General features: G+C 41.5%; 1 protein-coding gene across 4 annotated transcripts in view; it reads left to right on the top strand.

Annotated features, from left to right (window-relative positions):
- OSBPL8 (oxysterol binding protein like 8) overlaps positions 1-17,345 on the top strand; it is a 159,271-nt gene that overhangs the window by 17,734 nt on the left and 124,192 nt on the right. The gene's annotated exons all lie outside the window — the stretch shown is intronic.

A 17,345-nucleotide genomic window follows, 5' to 3' on the forward strand; every position in this document is an offset into this window, starting at 1 on the left:
TCCAGAGATATAATAAGTTGAAAACACATTTGGGATTGGCATCAGCTGCAGCTTCATATAAATTTCCAAATCCCCCTGTGCTTACAACTGATGATATCTCTGGAAATAATACAGGTAGAGACGCAACCATAGTGTCACCTGAAAGATGGGAATCTCCTTTCATACAACACCAGAAGCAAGTTTCTAGGTATGTTTTATAATACCTGGGATGTATAACTAAAGTGACCTGCCCTGTCCTTTTCCCTACATTACATGCAAATCCATACAGGTCCAACTCTCAATGGAGAAACAAGGGGTAGGGTAAATACAAGATTTCACTGAAAGGGAACAAAGCTTAAAGGGGCTCTATCAGCAAAATCATGCTGATAGAGCCCCATATATGCGTGAATAGCCTTTAAAAAGGCTATTCAGGCACCGTAAAAGTTATATTAAACTACCCCCCAGTTTAAAAATAACCTAAAAAAAGAATGTGCTCTACTTACGCATTGTGCACGGTGGGCGGGCATTCAGGGTGTGTCTTCATCTTCATCCACGCCTCTTCTTCCTCCGATGTCCTCGGGTCCTGTCCTCCTCCGGCGCTTGCGAACGGACATTGATAAAAAAAAAAAAAAAATAGCCTGGGCGCATGCGCAGTAGCCGTTGTAGAAGTGTAGAAATGTGCCCAGGCCATTTTTTTAAATCAATGTCCGTTCGCGAGCGCCGGAGGAAGACGGGACCCGAGGACATCGGAGGAAGAAGAGGCGTGGATGAAGATGAAAACACACCCTGAATGCCCGCCCAGCGTGCACGATGCGTAAGTAGAGCACATTCTTGTTTAGGTTATTATTTTAAAACGGGGGGTAGTTTAATATAACTTTTACAGTGCCTGAATAGCCTTTTTAAAGGCTATTCACGCATATGTAGGGCTCTATCAGCATGATTTTGCTGATAGAGCCCCCTTAATAAAGTACATTATAAAAGTTATTAACATCACACATGCCGCTAGAAAATAAAGTTTTTCAAAAGTTTAGTTCCACTTTAAGGCGCACTAGTACTATCTCAATTGCACCATGCCACCCAATCTATATACTGTACTATATACTGTATAATTGTGAAGCTGTGGTGTAGTTTGTGTCTGCTATATTTGTTTTCTGCAATAAGAAAAAGATACAAAATATCCCACCCCCCTAAATCTTGTCTCCCTGGGCACCTCATCATGGCCTGCTTTAATAATATGGAAAAGTCACCTCCTAACTGGCTAAGAGACTGGATCATGTAGCTCTATTTATGTTCGCCCAAATGTAGTTACATAAGTGACTCCCCCATGAGACACAATCAGCACTTTGTTCTAATGATAAGGGTCATATATTGTATTTTCATGGGCGATGAATGTTCATTTGTTTACTGTGATTGTAAAGCACTACATAATTGTTAGGTTGTGATTGTATGATTATGTGAGAAGGGCTCTGGCTCTTCATGGTTTACGTAAGTGTCACCAACTTTTAATCCTCATTGTGAAATTAATTTCCTGTTGTTTTTGTGGTTTGCCTTAGATTATTAAGCAATATATGCTGTTAGCTCTTATTTACCTGTTGGTAATACTATGTGGCATTTCATCATTAACTGTGTGTGTCATGGGCTTTCAAGTGTTTTAAAGAGGTTGTCCAGGGTTATACTACTGATGACTTATCCTTAGAATAGGTTATTATCCTGACTCTCTTTACCCTGGCTAGCAGCTGTAGGGTAACTTGCACCTATAATTCACTGTAAAATCTAAGGGGATATTGTCACTCCTTAGGGAGAGACCACCAAATAGCTGTATGGAGACTTATCAAGCCATTTGCGCTCCACTGTGAGGGATCATGGGAAGAATATGCAAATCTGTCTCCCATGATGTTAATCTAGGGAGACAGTGCCTCAGTCACGCCCCCTAGTGGGCTGCATGACTAAGGCACTGTCTCACTATATTAACATCATGGGAGACAGATTTGCATATTCTTCCCATGTAAAAGATAGTCATTGATTCCTATGAAAGCAAATCTGCAACAAACTGTGTGTCTTGTCAGTTATACAATACCAATAAGTGTATGATAATAAAAAATTTTTTTTATTTTCAATCCAGTGTCTGTAACTTTTTTTTTTTTGTTCCCCCTCCCCTCCCCTTGTTACCCATTTCTACTTAGAAGGTGCAAATCTAAGCATGGTTTGGATGATGGAAGAGTATATCATAAAGTGATATCCTAAATACTTTCTTATCCTGTGATGTCATAGTGTACACAGTGATCTGTGTGTGCATTATCCCTGTACTTGTCACTGTATATTACCTCTGTACTGTGACATCACTCTGTTTATTAACCGTATTGGCGCTCTGTAATTCCACACTCACAGTAACTCTGCACTGTGATATTACTGTGTGCATTATCCTGTTACGCTGGGTTCACACCTGCGTTCGGGTCTCTGTTCTGTGGTTTCCGTCTTCTGCATGCAAGAAGACAGAAACCACAGACTGGGTCTGGCCGTGAGCGTTTTATGCTCTCCGCCACGAAACAGTTTTTTTAAAACCGAACACAGAGTACTGCATGTCGACTCTGTGTCCGGATTTAAAAAAAAACGGTTTTGCGGCGGAGAGCATAAAACGCTCACCGCCGCTCATGGCCGGACAGCTTTCAAACCCATTCAAATGAATGGGTGAGAGAGAGAGTCCTGCAGGTTTCCCTCTCCTGCCTCTGTTTTGTGCAGTTAACAGAAACCTGCAGAACGGAGTCCCGGGCGCAGATGTGAACGAGCCTACTGTGACAACTGTGCATTCTTTATTCCTGTACTATTCACTAGTGCAGTGCTAGTTTTTGGTGGCTTGAACCAGAAATACTGTTTTTTTTTGTTTGTTTTTTTAATGTGAACATCACCTCCAGGCCATGTGTGATATTAACAATCTACAGTTTAAGGGTGTTCAAACTCCTTAGAAAAAAGAACTAAGAACCTATATAAAAACTTTATGGGCTCACCCTCTATAAATAAAGATTGAAAGATGTCTCCTACAACCTCCAATAACACTATCTCCACACCACCATCTGAACTGTCTCCCCCTCTCCTTCTGTCTCTATCCCTCCTCCTCATAGATTGTAAGCCCTCGTGGGCAGGGTCCTCTCTCCCCCACTGTGCCAGTCGGTCATTGTTAGTATTATATCTACCTGTATATTCTGTGTACTGTATGTAACCCCCAAATGTAAAGCACCATGGAATTAATGGTGCTGTATAAATAAACAATACTAATGTCAGGTGGTGCGATCACAGAAGAAAAATGTCCAGATTCCTTATTAATAAACCCAACACAGTACTTGTCTGTGCTCAGCTGGCCTTCAGGACGTGAGGAGAAGGTTATAGTTCCAGTCCACTCCAGATCTCCGCAGTCTGTCACCTGCTGTTCAAACAAACGCTCTGTCCAAATGAACATCTTCCATTAAACTGATGAGCCAAACGTGATGTGAACGGCTTCAAAGCCTGACACGCAGAGGTTTCGCTACATTTTATATGAAAAAGTAAAAATGCTCCTCTAAAATTATAAGAGTATTTTTAGCTGAGGAGGAGCTGCAATAATGCAGATAAATAATCCATAGACTTACATAATGTAACGTTTTCTATTTATGCAGGGAAACCATTACTGTAAGGTTACATTTATACAACAGTGATTAATGGTAGTATTAATGTCCGTGTCGGTGAATGGGGGCCATTCACATGACCCTTATTTTGACAGTCCTAGGTCATGTCTTATTGTCCATTTTCACAGATCCTTCATACTCTGTAATGTATGAAGGATCCATGAAAATGGTGTAAGACCGTGCACATTGAAAACCGAATACTAGTGTGAACCTAGTGTAAGACCCCAAGTGGCACTGGCTGGGGTAATAATTCCCTGTGTGGGTGAATGTATAGCAGCTGTAGATAGCCCAATGTAGTGTATATTGCTTGGCTATGCCTGTACGTTCTTGTTAACTAGGGCCTTATGGTAGGCACCATACACCAAACCCACCTCTTACAAAAGGCTGTTTGGTCACTTACATATGGACTGGGTAGGTACCCCGCCCTCACACAGTGATTGACAGTCTGCTGTCTATGCACACACGGATTTACTCAGTTTTTTTGTATTTAATCAGAGTTTATTGAAGCTAATTTTTCAGAAACAATAACAAACAATATAACAGGATAACATTAGCCAGCTTTTTATGCGTAAAATTATAAGCCTATATACAGTATGAGGTCAGCTTCTCTTCCTCTTTTACATACAACTCTTAGATAGGGCAGCATAAATCACTATTTGCTGTAGTCTAGACACAAAATAGGCTGTGGAGAAACCATTTGTGCCTACTGATAACATCAGGAAATCTGAGTGTATCTCATTTGTGCTCATAAAGTGAGCTGTTTCACCTAATGTAACCTCATTAGCTAATGTTTTAATGTAGGATCACCTTAAGCTATTATAAAGTATATTTATGGTGACCATACATTTTCCCAGCTGTTGGCTGACAGCTTTTAACCCAGAACCCCATATAAACACCAAGGCATGGCTGGTTAAGCCTGAGGGGCATGGCTTGGCATGCATCATGAGTAGCTCTGCGACTTGGCCTTTCTTTCCTGGCTATCTTAACTACTCAGGCTTGGACAGAAACTAAAAATAAATGGCGTGCCAGTGCAGCCCTCTACCTAGCACTCTTTCTGGAGCAATGAATGTTTTACTCTTTCTTCTTATAGTAACAGTGGCTCCATTTCCCACCAAACCCCTCCTAGCTTTCATTTTGGAAACATTCATTACTTCCCCACAAGGAAGTATATTGCAACCTGCTTTCACTTGCTTTGCTTACACAAGGATTCAGGCTTATGCTGCAGTTTTTTGTTTTTGTTTTTTTTTTTTTGTTCAATCACATTCACCCTTCTTGTTGAGGGTGCGGCAGTGGGTGAGAGGATTCCAAGATTCTTGCCTGTGTACCTAACCCAGATCCTCTGCAGTATAACCCAGTTTCACTGTAATTCACCATACCTACATCTGGCTGCCCCCTACCCTCTTAGCTGTCCAGTGTGAAGGAGAGTGTTTCTTATAAAGTATTTTTTCGGGTCATCCTAATGCATCACTTGGAGTACCCATGGAGGTCTAAAATTGTTTCCTTATATGCACACACACTTCTTGGCTGTGCATGAAAAGACCAACTTTATGTGCATGGAAAGATCAACTTTGTAGAGTTTTCTGCCAGAGTAGTGGGGTCCATCAGGGCTCTTTTCTCACTTGTATACAATACAAGTTTTCTCTATGGTGGTAGATTGCCTGGAATCTCAACTCAGAAGAGGCGACATTAAAGTGAGGGGGCGCCCTGATTCTGTGCCTACTGCCTGTGCTATAGTGTACTCTTGATTGTTAGGGTCCACAGTGGCTGCCCCAGTTGTTATAGATGACACCTTTCTCATTTTGAAACTGCAGTGCTTCACTGGATAGACCCTGGGATGTCATCTGTAAACTACAGAGCACCAAGCTACACTTGATAGATTGCTGACTGCAGCCAGAACTATTGATTTTATTGGCCTCCTAGGGATAAGTCGCTCAGTTCACCCTGGTCACTGACTTCCCTCACTGGGTCCTGCATCTTCACTCAGTTCTTATGTTTAAAAATGGCTAGAGATGACAATCCCTTATAAATGGGGTCTCCATTTTCTATAGCTGTCCAGCATCAGGAAATGCTTCTGGTCCTCTGCAGCCCGTCAGGCACTGGACATTACCACCCTAGAATTGCCAGCACAGTGAGAATGTCTACATTCTTTAACATTGTGTACAGTGCAGAAAGTGAGAACTTCATGGCAGATCACCTGGCAGAGCACTGAATGGGAGCTGAGCTGTAATAGCACAGTCGTGCCACTACAGTGTACAGAGCTGTCTGCTTCCAGCTTCATATACTGCGCTACAAACAGCTGATCTGTGTGAGTCCTGGTTCTCTAGCTAGCCCCACTAATCTCAGATTAATAACTTTATCCTAAGTATAGATCATTGTCATTGTTGGACAACCCCTTTAATTGTTTGCATGGAAGGTGCAAGGAGGCCGTGCTGCTCCATACACTGCGAGTTGCCTTCATATTTTGCTTTATTCCTGTGGGGAAAATTCTAAATCCTTATAAAATCATGACATCACCGATCGTCTAAAACAAAATAAGATTAGTTTTATTTAACAAATAGGAACACACCCACAGCATACAAGCTATAGTGTGTCTGCCCACAAACTTTCAATAGACACCAATTTTTATACCTTACTGGTCACATGATTTTATGGGTTGGCTTTTTCACAATGTACAGAAAAGTACGGTATGTTGGACATCAAATAAAAAATGAGACACACAAAACTATAAGAGGAATATAGTAACTTATTCATTAGCTATCTTATCTTCATATAAACAATAACTGTGTTCAGTATATACTAGTATCAAATCAAATCAAACAGGCTTTATTGGCACGTCCGAGTAGATATTTGGCATGGCCAAAGCTAGTAAAGTGTGTGTGTGTGTGTAGGGGAGATGGAGTTGAGGGGGAGAGGGTGGGGTGGGGTGAGTGATTTGGGGTATAACAGTCCGTGGGGTCTCATCTTCCTCTTGTTTAGTGACAGCTGGACACTTATTGGGCAGTGATTTCCACAGAGGACTCCTCCTCTCCCAGTAGGATGTAGAGTTTCCTCTAGAGTTCTGCAGATGTGAAGTCTGGGATGTGGGCAGAGAGTCTTTGGTAGTAGACGGCCCTCACAGCTGAGTATTTGGTGCAGTGTAGCAGGAAATGGGCCTCATCTTCTAGGGCCCCGTGGTCACAGTGCTGGCACAGTCTGTTCTCCCTGCTTGTACGTCTGCCTGTGTTGCCCCATCTCCATCTCCAAGTTGTGGGCGCTCAGTCTGTACCGGCTCAGGGTCTGTCTGTGTTTGGGGTGGCGTATTCTCTCCAGGTAGGTGGCCATGGTGTGAATACGCCACCACAAACACATATAAATCACACTACTAAGTATACAGAAATGAGGGGAGTTTTCCATCCTCTGTCAGACTTATTAATTACTGTCTCATTCTAATCCTTAATATCAATCTCTACAACTACCATATATACTCAAGTATAAGCCGAGTTGTTCAGCATAGTTTTACTTGCGTCAATACAGTAACTGAAAATGTCACATGACTGGTCTGCAGCGAAAGGCATCTGTGGGAGGCCGCTGGTGAAGCGCTGCTGCCGATAGGTGAGTGGTGAGGCAGCGCTGTCTACAGGACTGCCCCAAGATGTTTCCAGAGCTTTGGAAACATCTTAAGGCAGCCCTAGAGACAGCGCTGCCTCACCACTCGCCTATCGGCAGCAGCGCTTCACCAGCGGCCTCCCACAGATGTCTTTCACTGCAGACCAGTTCAATTACCACTCAAGTCAATATGGTAATTGACTCGACTGCAGCGGGCCTCCGCTCTAGTTCCGGCCCACTCCCCTGGCTACATCACACGCCGGGTGACGTGACCACATTAGCTTAGGTGCGCACCCGGCGTGTGTCAATGACGTCTTACTGCGTCTCAGCACAGGCGGCGTCATCATGCCCCCTACGCTGAGACGCAGTGGCGACAGAAGACGAGCAGCGGCGGGAGCAGCAGTGCGAGGTCGGTAAATATGAGAACTTAATGTATGTATGTTTTATAATAGGCCGCTACCTGCTGGAGTATTCCCAGCAGGTATCAGCCTATTTACCAACAGACGTCTGGGGCATTATCATACAGGCCCAAAGCCTTATGGTAGCAGTAGCAGCCTGTTGCCATACAGGCCCAAATCCTGTGCTAGCAGTAACAGACTATTACTGCTACCACAGGCTTTGGGCCTATATGGTAATATCCCAGACCACGTGACGTCTGGGATATTACCATATAGGTCTGAAGCCGGCTAGGATTAACATGAGCACAAACAGAATGTCATACATTTTCTCCCCTCGGCTTATTCTTGAGTCAATAAGTTTTCCCCGTTTTTTTGTGGTAAAATTAGGAGGGTTGGCTTATACTCGAGTATATACGGTATTTATATTGACATAATGTAAAACAAATCATTCCCAGCAATTCGTCGTTTCTTGTTTTTTTTTTTTTGTTTTGTTTCCCCCTCCCCCTTATGACTGCTGCAGCCTCTTTAAACTGATGATCAGCAGAGGTCCTAGTTGTCGCATCCCCACTGATCTCCTACTGATAGGTCATCAATACCAATGAGTTAGACCGCCTCTTTAAATATTTTACTGTGCTATAATTCACTTGTATTCAAGGGTAATTTCTTTCATTCGTACATAACTTCCTTCTATTTAGAATTAAATGATGCCACTTTTAGTGATTGTTAAAGGGGCTCTATCAGCAAAATCATGCTGATGGAGCCCCACATATGCGTGAATAGCCTTAAAAAAGGCTATTCAGGCACCCTAAATGTTATTTTAAACTAACCCCCAGTTTTAAAATAAAACACTAAAAAAGAATGTGATCTACTTACGGATCGTGCACGCTGGGCGGGCATTCAGGGTGCGCTGTCTTCTTCATCCCCGCCTCTTCTTCCTCCAATGTCCTCTGGTCCCGTCCTCCTCCGGTGCTCGCGAGCGGACACTGATATAAAAAAAAATGGCCTGGGCACCTGCGCAGTAGCCGTAGTAGAAGCCACATGCTACTGCGCATGCGCCCAGGCCATTTTTTTTTTATATTAGTGTCCGCTCGCGAGCGCCGGAGGAGGACGGGACCGGAGGACATCGGAGGAAGAAGAGGCGTGGATGAAGATGAAGACACACCCTGAATGCCCGCCCACAGTACACGATGCATAAGTAGAACACATTCTTTTTTAGGGTTTTATTTTAAAACCGGGGGTGGGGGGGGGTAGTTTAATATAACTTTTACGGTGCCTGAATAGCCTTTTTAAAGGCTATTCACGCATATGTGGGGCTCTATCAGCATGATTTTGCTGATAGAGCCCCTTTAAAGTTGTTCTTAGACTTAATCTTTAAGATTGGATAGTGCTGCTGATGAGGCCATTAACTTAAAACCCTATTACTTGCTTCTCTCTGGTCCTTCCATTTCAACAGTGATGTCCCGTTTGAGCCAGGTGACCACTGTAGCCAAAGGTCTCTTAATAAACTGCACAAGACTTTGGTGATGTGCCATTTGTAAAGGGACCATTGCAGAGACTTGTGATTGGCTGCAGCTTTCTCTTGGCGCAAGCAACCAGGGGCCTGGAATGAGGAGACTGGATCTGCCCCCACTGGAAATGTAGGATCAAGTAGGACAAGCCCTTTAACTGTGTGCAGTCACCTGTGCTTTTCAATATAGTTTCAATCTCAACTTGACCACTCAAGTCTGCGGGTGCCTCAGTGTATATGTCAGGAGATTTTCCCAGTGCAGTATGAATTTAGCCTTGGCTTTATAGTACATTTCTTTTATTGAAACCTTGGTCCATTTAACTAGATATATATTTGTGTGTGGTAGCAGTAGATCAAAGTACCTTTTGGTTTGCATTTGTATTTCCGGAGTGCTTTTTGCTTTCTCCCATCTTTGTTCATTCATGCAACGGTGTTGGGTAAACTGAGCCTGTAACTGTAGATTTGGAGAGTACGTGATAAGTGCTGTGCCAGGCACTTACAGTATATTCTCCTAGATCTGAAATCTGCCCTACTGCTAACACTCAGCCCTAGTCTTTAAGCAGGGTTGTATAAAGGCCAGCTTAAATATAGGAGGCTTGTGTGGGCTGTACAACTTCTTGTTCAGATAGAGTTGAAAGATGTGTGTATATATAGTTACACATACAGTAAGCCTAAAAAGTTCATACAGGAATTTGTTAGTAAATGGAACTTGAATGGAATGTGTCACATTGACCGCAGTCCAGTCTACTGGTAGCACTTTATGTAGCAGAAGAAGGCAAATAGATATACATATATATTACTATATAATTTTATGAAAAAAGATGTGCAATGTTTATTAAATGAATTCCCTGCTTCATGTTTTCAGGAGGCCAGTAGGCGACCCTAATCTGAGATTGACAGCTATGTCTATATAGATATTCCATAACTGACAACTATCCCTGTATGAACAAGGCCCCCCCTCCCCATTGAAATCCAAAGCCGAGAATAGGCAGGGATATATTAATGAATTACACGTTATGCAGAATTTGTTTTCTCATGGAATTACACTATATATTATATTCTACAATCTTCTGCTCGGCTTCTATTTCTCTCTAACCTGTTGCCCACAAATATGACAGGTTGTCTTTTACAAATTTTTCTTTACCCATTGTTTTAGTGTGTAAAAAAACAAAAAAACAAACAAATAAATTCAAGAGAGAAAAACACAGTATAGAATATTGGCAATAAAAAAGAAGTTTGCATTGAATCATTACAAAAATATACATCACTGAACAATTTGGGTCACATGTGGTTAGCGGAAGGAAGATAAAATCATGACAACTGTTACATAATTTATTTTAACTGTTCCACAAATATGACAGACTAGATTTAAAGATCAGAAACTGTTGAAAATAGGAATGTCACATTTGGCTATTAAATTCAGAAAAACTACTGGAAAATTGTGTGTGTGTGTGTGTATATATATATATATATATATATATATATATATATATATATATATATATATAAATATATATATATAATATATATATATATTGAAATAGGTGTACCTAAGCATGATGGTATCACAGATTTGTATATGAAATAGGTGTACCTAAGCATGATGGTATCACAGATTTGTATATGAAATAGGTGTACCTAAGCATGATAGTATCACAGATTTGTAAAAAATTGGCCAATGTAAATGGAATTTCCAGGTATACTATTTTGTATTATTTCCTATGTATTTTAATACCAAAACCCAGCTCTCTTCACTTTACTGTTAAAGAGAACTGTGAGCAGTATGGCTAATTCTGTTTTCAGCTCTTATTTTTGACCATTAAACTAGCCCTATAGACTGTACTATTCTAGTTTGCATTAAAAAACAAAACAAAAAAACAAACTGTAAGACAATGAGCTACAATTATGCTGTATCAGAGATAATGCAGAGTCACACTTCTTAGAAACATCATCGGTACCAAACTGGTGCCCTACCTAGGCACCTCTGCTAAAAGAGATGCTAGCAAAAGTCACAACGCAGTAAATGGTGAGCTACACAGCTCTGCTCAGTCTACTTTGTAGGGGCCATGCTTGGGTATTGTCATAGTCTCTTCTGGTGTCTGTGCTACTTGTGACATCATTGCTCCTGCTATCAGCTGTTTGGTGTTGTATGGTGTAACAACTCCATCATCCTCATGTCGATGACCTATTCTAAACCCTGCCAAATCCTATAATACAGGAGAGTCCTCTGATCAGGATCCTCCTCTCCTGGACACAGATGACAGGCATTACAAAAGGAACCTATTCTGCAATTTACAGACAACCCATTTGAATGGATAATGTGTAATTCTTTATTTTCCCTTTGGCAATCCTGTTGTTGTCAACGGGGCCTTGACAAAAATCTGATTTGTACAGAGATTTTCTTGACTGATCATGTTATTGAAAGGAAGGATCGTGCATGGTAAAGGCGTTTTTTTAGCCCTACAACAATGGAACATTGGCTGGTGTTCAACACTTGGGACTCCCATGATCAGATGTTCATTGATGAGGGCACCAAGGTCTCTTTACTAAAACCATTGTATAGCAGCAGAGCTTAATTTTACAGCTCCCATTTACTCGAATGGGGGCTGAGCTGCTCACAAACCTTGTGACTGATAATTGTGACGTTACATGGCTTGTGAAGAGCAAGTGGCACTCTCTCTTTATATGGCTGAACAATGGGGTCTGGGGTGTTGGACCCTGTTAATCTTGAAAGGCCAGAATACTCCTTTAATTTCTTTATGCGCTATCCTTTCATTCTGTGACTGACATCTCTTGGCTCCAGCAGGGGATACTTTATGATCATCTTATTGTTAAGGGATCCTGCAATAAGTAAGGTTTGCTCAAAGTAGTGTGAACCTTTTTTATCTGAGAGTTCCTTGTCCTCTCACTACTTGCACACAATTTCTTATTTGGAGGGATCACAATAGAGATTCATATGCCTTTCTGGATCTGTGTAAAGCAATCCACTGAAGAGTCAATGTTTCATGTTACGTGTCATCCTAGCCTTGCCAGTAATTGCATTTCTTCTCCAGCCTACGAATTTTTTTAACACATATTTTGTAGGCAAATGCAGGAGAAATAAAAATGGGTACTTGTAAAGGATATGCAACAGAGACCTGAACTGAAACTCAGTTGTGCAGTTTGGGGAGATAAACTGTAGCTACTCTTTTTCTTCCTAGCACTGTTTCAGGAAATACGCTGCTCCCAGAAGTCCAGTGTTACATGATGATGATGACAGATTTAGATTGCACCCCTTGGGCCAGATCATAATAAGAGTGGAGTGTAGGCGAGAATGAGCTGAGTGGTCTTGCTCAAGCTGAACAAGTGTGAACTGGAACTATTATACTCTGGGGTCTCTTCAGATCCCAGAGTATAACAAATAGAAAACCAGGGTAGGTGAGAAAATATAAAATAAAGTTGCTCACCTCCCCTAGGCTCTGGTGCAACTCCTGTTTGGTCCAAAATTGCATTGAATATTGAAATAACCAAACTGAAATAACAGATGTGCACAAAATCACGTCTGGGTTAATGTTCGGTTTCGGCCAATGATAAATTATTTGCTCATCCCTAATGTTAACTCGCATATATCATGCTCTAATGCACCTAGATGGCTCTTTTACAGCAAATATATAAACATACATACAAATCCCAGAGATTTGCACAGGCCACGTGATTGTCACACAGAAAAGGCTTTCCTCAAACTATTGCTAAATAGTTGGAAATATAAAATTATTTGTATGTTGTAGCATTAAAGGGGTTGTCCATAAAATAGATATAATATCTAAGGGGCAGACAGATCAGCTGTTCAGAGGTGCTTTCAGTCTCTGCTATAAAGCTTGGAAGTAGATGGGTCCGTGCCCCGTATAGTCCTATTGAAGACTGTAGCAACACAGCCAGGCCATTATACATTGCGCAGAGCTATCTGATTCCAGCTCTGTGCACTATATAGCCCAAACCCTGAACAAGCTTCATAATAATATCCCTGCTCCACCATTTTACAGTCTGCACTATGCATTCTAGCAGATGACATTCTCCATGCTCTGACTGACAGACAAGTGACACCACTCCAGAACACTCTCCCAGTTCGTCTGGTGGTGTGTTGCACCTCTGTAGCTGATGGTAGGGATTTCACTTTGTGGTCTTGTGTGCAGTTTCTAAACCACGGAAATCCATTTCCTGAAGCTCCCATTGTCATTTGAAGCTATTGAGCTCACGACCCATACTACTATTTACTTACCTTTCATATTTTTCTCCTCATGTGTACTTTTACTTTTTTGTTTGTCAGAAAACTTGTAACACTCATTATTTTGTCTGGTAAAATCAGATTGTCCTGCTTTTTTTTAGGTTATTTGCTTGCAATTTGCTGAGATTGTGGACCATTAATAACTCTGGGCATCATCCCATTTGTTACATTAGCAGATGAAACTAGGTTTAGATATCTGATTAATCCTTGAATGATTGCGTAACATTTATAGAACACTGATGTTGAAGGGATAATAAGTGGGAAATCCACTCATAAGAGGTGATATATTTTTCCCTTCAGTATTCTAGAGCTAACCCTACTGTCTGTCTACATTTAGACCATGAATACAAAATGTCTGCCGATTGGTAGGGGTTTTTTTTGTCTGTCTCCTCCAAAGTGAATATTAATTCTTGAATATTATTAGTCTTATCAATGTCAAGGTCTAAAATTCTGTGCTGATTAAAGGGGTTTTCTAGGCTAAATAATTTGACCTTTAGGATATTAAAGATTGACCAAGGTCCAACATAGACCCCTAGGCCAACGAGCTGTTTGAAAAGGTTGCCAAAGGGTTATGCCATCCATGAAAAAGTCTGGGAATTTTAGGATATATTTTTATATTGGCCAGAGTTCTGTTTTCATGATCGAATTCCAAGCTCCTGTGTATTTGATAAAACCTAGCATATTTGATGACTTTCTGATTGCCTGTAGTCCCTGCTAGAGGAAACTTGTGGATAAGTTCTAAAAAGGGGGGCCAAACTATTCCCTGTGTGTATAAAGACTAGTGGGTATTGTGGCCGTGTCAGAAAGGTGAGTATCTCTTTTTATCCCTTCAAAAATGATTAAACAGGGTCCAGGGTCATAAAACCATAGTCACTTTTTACTAAACGTAGCACCACACTTGTCCACGGGTTGTGTTGTAGTGTTACTTATAGTCTTAATGGAGCTTAATGATATATATATCAAGTGCTATCTCTCTCCACGGTCTGGGCTCTTACATTGGTGGAAGTCCCCACCACATGTGACCAATGAGGCTGATCTGCCGCCTAAGGAAAGGCCATGAGACATTACAGGCAACTTACGCAAGTGTCGTCCGGGTTCCGTTTCTTAGTCCGCCAATTGGACTCGGTGGTCACTAGCGACAGGGACTTCTGCCGAAATAAGACCCCTGAAGGACCGGGCACTGGCAACAGGTGAGAATAGGTTGTGGTTTTTTTTTTTGTTTTTTTTTTCCTCAACCTTTCCTAGCCTTTTTGCAAAAAAAAAAAAAGTTATCCTGGACAACCCCTTTAAAGTTTTATTAACTTTTCAGAACCATTTATATTGCAAAAAGGGGAGCGGAGGTTTATAGGGAAAATTGGAAGGAGAACACAGAGGAAGTATGGCCAAAGCCGCTATTTCCAAGTTAGGAAGTATAGATGTATATCGGTGATATCAGATTACATTGAAACAGAGGCATATGTAGAGTAGGATTGGAAACTGAACCTGTAAACCTAGGTTGTTCTGTGGCTGATTTTTTTATTTTTAATTTTTTTTTCCCTCTGGCGTTTTGGCCACTCCATTTATTGGGTCAAAACAGTTTCCTAAGAGCGTGATTGTAGGCAATCTGAAGTCATTAAAAGACCCCCCCCCCCTTATTCAAATAATTGCGGGTCTCATAAGCTCATTTATGGCATATTTGGAAGATGAGAATACCTTTTACTGCAGTTCTCTAACATGCTTCTGGTTTTCTTTACATAATGATGGTTATTTTGGCAATTGCTAGATAAGCCAAACTGGTTCACCCCTTTTATTGAATTGTGCATTGCTACTTTACTAACCCTTAGAAATCTTCCTGAACTTTACACAGCTTTTATGTGTCTGCGTGTGTGTTTAGAAGGGTTGCTTAATAAAAAGTGGATTATAGAGAATCGCATTGGTTATACCTCTGAGATACAGCTGTAATCTGGGAGGAAGCATGGAAACAACTCTTCAGTCCCTCTGCAGCTGTACCACAGCGGCAGGGGGCCATTAAACACACTGCATCCGAGACTGCGAACTATATAGATAATGCACAAATGTCTTCACTGCTCTAGGGCTAGGGAGACTCTCAGGGTCCATTCATACGGGGGAAAATGGCGATGAATTTGGTGCTGAGTTTCAGCGCTGAAAAAAGCCTCCCTTTGAAGTCAATGGGAGGCTTTTTTTTTCAGCACTGAAATTCAGCACCAAATTCAACGCCAATTTCCTCTGCGTGAAGGGACTCTCACTCTTCTCTCAGGCTGCTAGGTGGAGATCCTGAACTGCGAACCTTCTCTATTAACTGACCAGGTGAGTCACTCCACAAAGTTCTAAAAAGAGAATCCACTTTCATACCTGGTGGGACTGCGGTGGAATACAGCCCTTTTGGTTAGCAGTGTTCTCTCTGTATGGATCGGTCACTGGCCGTACTCTAACCCCGCCCCCTCAAGTAGCCCTTCTCTCTCTCATCCCCGATAAACTTTCAAAAGTGAAGCGCGATCTTCTGCACCACTTCCTCATGGCTGCCAGAACTGTTATCCCATGCCACTGGCATCGTCCTACCACTCCCTCCCTTCTAGAGTGGCTCCAGGAGTTTCTCCTTATCCGTAGAATGGAGAGTCTAGTGGTGGGTGACTCATCCGACCCTTCTAGGTTTGAAACCCTCTGGTGCCACTCATTCTGACAAGTGTCAGAGTGAGCACAGTAAAACAGATCCCATTGACTTCAATGGGTGCTGGCTTATGCGTGCAACGTGCGTATCACATTGAAAGCAATATGTAAAAAAGCCTCCCATTGAGTTCATTGGTTAGCACGTGTAAGCCGGCACCCATTGAAGTCAATGGGATCTGTTTTAAAGCTCCTCACTCTGACACGTGTTTACGTGTCAGAATGAGCGGCGCGTTACTTCGTGGGAATGGAGCCTAAAGGTGGAGAGAGAAGTCCTATAGGTAGCAGGCACATTGAGTTTTTTGTGTGTTTAATTCCTGTCTCGTGACAATCTTGTCCTATAATGCAAGACAGACTGTCTACAATTGCTCTCATCCGACTGCTTTGTAATACCAGAAGTGCGCATCCCTCTTTCACAGTTTTTTGTATTTTGAATGTTTTTTTTTTTGTTCTTTCAATAAAAAGACCAATTTAAAAAAAAACAAAATAAACTTGTACACCCAACATCCACTTTTTGTTTTAATTTTGTTGTTTTATACTTATTGAAAATGGATGTTTTTATTTGGGTACATTACACTGTGGTGGGCTGACTGGTAACCTGTTGGGTCTTTTCCACCTTCAGATTTTGTGCCTTGAATGTTTATAAAGATAAAAATTCCCATTTTGTGAAAGGTTATTGAGTTATTCTTCAGGTTTCACATCCAAGCACCATTGCTTTTCTGTAGTTTATAGCCAGGATCTGTTGTTGTTCTAGAGAAATATGTTCTCGCTTCCACCCACACAATTATCCTTTGCCATTGGCTGTGGTACTAAGGAGAAGCGTAATTGATCCAGTTCATGCTAAACTGTTGGCAAAGCGAGTGTGTGCACCATATGGAAGTTCTGTGTTTTCATGTAAACAGTTCTGTATTTCATTCATTTTTTTCAGCATTTGTTATTGCTTTTGTACTCCCCCCCCCCCCCCAAATCTATCAGAGGTCGGTGTGATGAAGTGGCAAAACAGAATTCCTTGAAAAACGCCAAAAATAGTTTTGTATTTTGAATAATTTAGTCTTGATCCTGGGTATTAGAAATGTATCTATGACTTCTGGTTCACATATGTGACCCTTCACCTGTGTCATAAGCCTGATGTCCTTATAATCCGCGAATAATTCAGTAACTTGACGCTTTTGCTATTACATGCAAGGACTATTGTCCATGGACATTGGTGACCTTGTATAAAAAATATTAGCCCTATAGAAAGCAGAAATGTATATAAGATTTCATTTTATGATTTGTACTCTGTACTG

Source organism: Leptodactylus fuscus, chromosome 5, assembly GCF_031893055.1.
Source record: "Leptodactylus fuscus isolate aLepFus1 chromosome 5, aLepFus1.hap2, whole genome shotgun sequence".
Classification (NCBI taxonomy): domain Eukaryota; kingdom Metazoa; phylum Chordata; class Amphibia; order Anura; family Leptodactylidae; genus Leptodactylus; species Leptodactylus fuscus.